Source organism: Simochromis diagramma, unplaced genomic scaffold, assembly GCF_900408965.1.
Source record: "Simochromis diagramma unplaced genomic scaffold, fSimDia1.1 OVJJ01000176.1, whole genome shotgun sequence".
Taxonomy (NCBI): Eukaryota; Metazoa; Chordata; class Actinopteri; order Cichliformes; family Cichlidae; genus Simochromis; species Simochromis diagramma.
The window spans coordinates 7,070,642-7,075,209 of NW_024386892.1; the positions used below are offsets into that span (position 1 = coordinate 7,070,642).

The following is a 4,568-nucleotide window of genomic DNA, read 5'->3' on the forward strand; positions in this document are numbered from 1 at the left end:
AGCACGCTGCAGGTATTACAGGTACTGCGCTGCAGGGGTTTGTATCATATCTATCTAATAGACTCCAATTTGTGCATGTAAATGGAGAGTCCTCTTCACACACTATGGTGTTCCACAGGGTTCAGTGCTAGGACCAATTCTGTTTACATTATACTTGCTTCTCTTAAGCAGTGTCATTAGAAGACATAGTATACATTTTCACTGCTATGCTCATGCAACACGTTCTCACTCCCAACTCGTCAAACGTGTGACGCATGGTCAGGCTCCCTCTGCTGCACTTATGGACGCGCAGGGTACCCCCCTCGCGTCGGGAATTGACGTGAAGGGTCCTCCGATTGAAGAGATTGCTGCGGAAGTGCCTGTTGTCGGTATATTTAGACATTTTCCAAATCACATTGTAGTGACGTATACAGAACACAATAAATTATATAATGTAAACAACTACCTGAAAAACAGGTAGAACGATGCTTTTGTATCGTTTATTGCATTTACGGAGGGAGTGATGTATGCTGGGTAATGGCACAGCTAGCTACTGGGTTTATTCACCCGCTTCGGCTGTTATCAGTCCATACAATGGGCGTTATTAGCACAAATCAGTCCCATAGATATGGACCATCTCCTGCTAGATTGTTCAGAAGGTTGTTCTCATCCATCCAGATGGAGGATCACTAACAGGAGCGTGGAAGACTCCAGAATCCACTCTGGCTGGAATCCGGTGGATATGCAGTGTGTACAGGTAAGACCATTTAAACGGACAGCAGTTATAGAATGACTATTAAAAGTCAACGAGTGTCAGTAATGTTAATGTGGTTATGTTAGTAATACACCGAGTGCTAATATAACAGCTTTAAGATGCATTTGTAGATATTATTACGTGTTTTACCGTCTTTATGGTGCTAGCTTAAAGTTACGGTGTAAACGTTAGCTTATATTGGAGTAAAGCTGTTACTGGTTAAACGATGTTAGCACAGAAATATTAGCTTCTGTCATGACTGATGAAGTTACTAGTTAATAAAGTTTTCAGTAAAGTGTTTAATCGCAGCCACAGATTGACAGCAAATATCTCGATTAGCTTCAGTGCATCTGTAATAAATATGTGCAAGTTTCAGTGCTTCGTTTAAACTGTATGATACTTATACTGACCCAGGGTCAGTGTAAAATACAATCCTAGCTGTGTGAACAAAGCCTGGCTCCTTTAATCCTGCATGAAAAACCTCAGGATGCAGGTTATTATTACTCTTTCCTGCTGACACACCTGTCACACCTGAGAGTCAGCTAGAAACTTACAGTGACGTGGACATCATGCAAAGACTGCCAGACTCTGTAATACTGTAAATGATCAGTGACTCAGGTTATCACTAAACTTTAAACGGCACCTCTGTGTCTCTGTGTGCTGAACATTTAGGATTGAGTCAGGCTGCATTGACTGTGGGACTTTAATGTGTTAAAAGCAGGTTGAAGACGGCTCAGAAACATTTGAAGATTAAAATTTAGCATTATGGCTTCTGGTGGTTTGTAAAGCCTCTACTCAGCTGTATTTTTGTTACTAATTTATGTTTGTTGTTGTTTAACACAGATTTCAGAAGAGCAAATATGATTAATAGTTTAACTAGATTTCATTTGTCAGTGTGGGACTGCTGAGTCACCGGAAGAACTCATTTGATTCATTCTCCACATGATGTTCATATACAGAAATGTTTCACAGGAACTGATTTCTCCCAAAGGGTGAACTAGTGTGTTTCCATAGATTACCTCTGTATGAATGTACTTTTAAATGAAGGCAAGTGTTTGTCCTTTTTTGTTCCTCAGGTACAGTACGTGATATCAAGGGCAGGCGGTCAACACTGGGGGTAGACAAGAAGCAGACGTACTTCCAAGAGGGAGCTGCAGTGAGGTCAGAGGTCAGAATCTGAAACAGCTCAGGTTTATATTTTAGAGGTTGTAAAAAAATCAAAATGTATTTATAAAGAAACCTTTAAATAATAGTCATAATTATGATTATTATAAGAAATATCAAACATTTAAGTGTTAGCCCTGCGATAAACTGGCAGCCTGTCTTTGTCCTGTATCAGCTGGGATAGGCTTCATCCTCCCGCAACCCTGAATTGGATACATTGTATTCCAATTATGTAATCTGATCATTTACAAACTCAAGGTATCTAATCAAAATGTAAGTAATAATTATAAAATGGGAAAGCAGAAATAAGTGTGACATAAATGTAAATGTGTGAGCTGACATAGAGGACAGCTACATGTAGTCTGAAAAACCTTTGTTGTCAAGTTTGCAGGTTTATCAGCACAAGACATTCTTACATAGAAGAGACATTAAAGTCTGACTCAGTGAAGCATTATTGGTCCCGTCTGTTTGGATAAATATAGTAAGTTGATGTTTGTCCATTTATTGACACATTTTCTTAAGTGCTTATCCAGTTCAGGATCACAGTGGAGCTGCAGCTGGATATGTTCACTAAATAAACCTTCCAAAAGTTAACAATAAACCTGCATCCATGTACGTTGTTGTCCACAGGATGAGAAAATCAAACTGGAAGACTGTGGAACATGTTAATAAATGTATGTGTTTATGCCTGTGTCTTTCACAGGAGGCGCTGGAAGGTTTCCCTAATAGTTCCTGGTGAATCAAAGCAGAACCATAAAGGTTGCTGGACTGCATGATGGCCTTACCCCTGAGCAGTCATCCTGTTAAAGGAGGAACCAGTTAGAAGCTGTTTTCAACGTAGCTGAGCAGATTTCATCTCAAGTAAGAAATTAACTGTTTGTTCGTTTGTTCTGCCACTTAAAGAGCATTTAAGGACGTCGTTTGAGTGTCCAGTTGAATTAATTCTACTGGCTCTCATGGTCATTTGTTATTATAGACATATTTTTCATGTTCATCCAGCTATTTAGTAAATTCTATCTATTTAGTAATATCGGTCAGCTATAAAATGTAATATAAATATAAAAATATCTAAATATCTCCTGCCCTTTATGTTTTAATGATGTAAGTCTGTTTACATTAGCATTCCTCACATATCAATGAGATGCTGTACAGTACAATCCTACTGACACAGCAGAGGGATAACGACGGCTATTCAACATCGTTACACGACACATTCGAGCTGCATGACGCAGACAAAGTGACTAAATCATCTTTTTTGTGGTTTATTGTCTTCAAACCAGCAGACAAAGCCGATGGCAGAAGATGTCGGAGAAGAACTTCAGGCCGTGGACTGAAAAGGTATTTTTTTCTTGTTATCAAAGACATTTGGAGTGACGGCTTCTACAACTGGTTGTGCTAAAGTAAAGCTTACAGTCTAAGAAATCACAGTGTTGATATTCAGCACAAAGAGAAAAGCTCACTTGTTTGAATTTATTTACAATCATAGTTTTATAAATTCTGACTGTAAACATCTTTTACAGCTTTGATATTGTTTGACACTCGATATCAGGTGATCGGGTTTAATTTAAAGGTTTCTGTGTCCCAATGAGCCATTTACACTGACCAGTGTCAGTTTAACTGTAACACATTCATTATTTAGATTCAACAGAGAAATAACTGAATGTAAAAACGGCAGCCCTCAGGCAGGTTTATAGAGATACAGTGGGGCAAAAAAGTATTTAGTCAGCCACCGATTGTGCAAGTTCCCCCACCTAAAATGATGACAGAGGTCAGTAATTTGCACCAGAGGTACACTTCAACTGTGAGAGACAGAATGTGGAAAAAAAAAATCCATGAATTCACATGGTAGGATTTGTAAAGAATTTATTCGTAAATTAGGGTGGAAAATAAGTATTTGGTCACCTCAAACAAGGAAAATCTCTGGCTCTCACAGACCTGTAACGTCTTCTGTAAGAAGCTTTTCTGTCCCCCACTCGTTACCTGTATGAATGGCACCTGTTTGAACTCATCATCTGTATAAAAGACACCTGTCCACAGCCTCAAACAGTCAGACTCCAAACTCCGCCATGGCCAAGACCAAAGAGCTTTCGAAGGACACCAGGAAAAGTATTGTAGACCTGCACCAGACTGGGAAGAGTGAATCTACAATAGACAAGCAGCTTGGTGTGAAAAAATCAACTGTGGGAGCAATCATCAGAAAATGGAAGACATACAAGACCACTGATAATCTCCCTCGATCTGGGGCTCCACGCAAGATCTCATCCCGTGGGGTCAAAATGATCATGAGAACGGTGAGCAAAGATCCCAGAACCACACGGGGGGACCTGGTGAATGACCTGCAGAGAGCTGGGACCAAAGTAACAAAGGTCACCATCAGTAACACACTACAACGGCAGGGAATCAAATCCCGCAGTCCCAGACGTGTTCCGCTGCTGAAGCCAGTGCATGTCCAGGCCCGTCTGAAGTTTGCCAGAGAGCACATGGATGATACAGCAGAGGATTGGGAGAATGTCATGTGGTCAGATGAAACCAAAGTAGAACTTTTGGTATAGACTCAACTCGTCGTGTTTGGAGGAAGAAGAATACTGAGTTGCATCCCAAGAACACCATACCTACTGTGAAGCATGGGGGTGGAAACATCATGCTATGGGGCTGTTTTGAGTTTCTAGCC

The 4,568-nt window shown here is 40.3% G+C and overlaps 1 long non-coding RNA gene across 2 annotated transcripts; it reads left to right on the plus strand.

Moving 5' to 3' along the window:
• The first annotated feature begins 210 nt into the window (after nt 1-210).
• LOC120734999 lies at nt 211-3,575 on the plus strand. 2 transcript variants are annotated; one of them, XR_005696152.1, is made up of 5 exons: nt 211-368; nt 658-736; nt 1,810-1,901; nt 2,601-2,758; nt 3,178-3,192. It is a non-coding gene; the product is annotated as an uncharacterized LOC120734999 (long non-coding RNA). The 2 variants fall into 2 exon arrangements; XR_005696151.1 differs by having other exon boundaries at nt 2,601-3,575.
• Nucleotides 3,576-4,568: the final 993 nt, after the last annotated feature.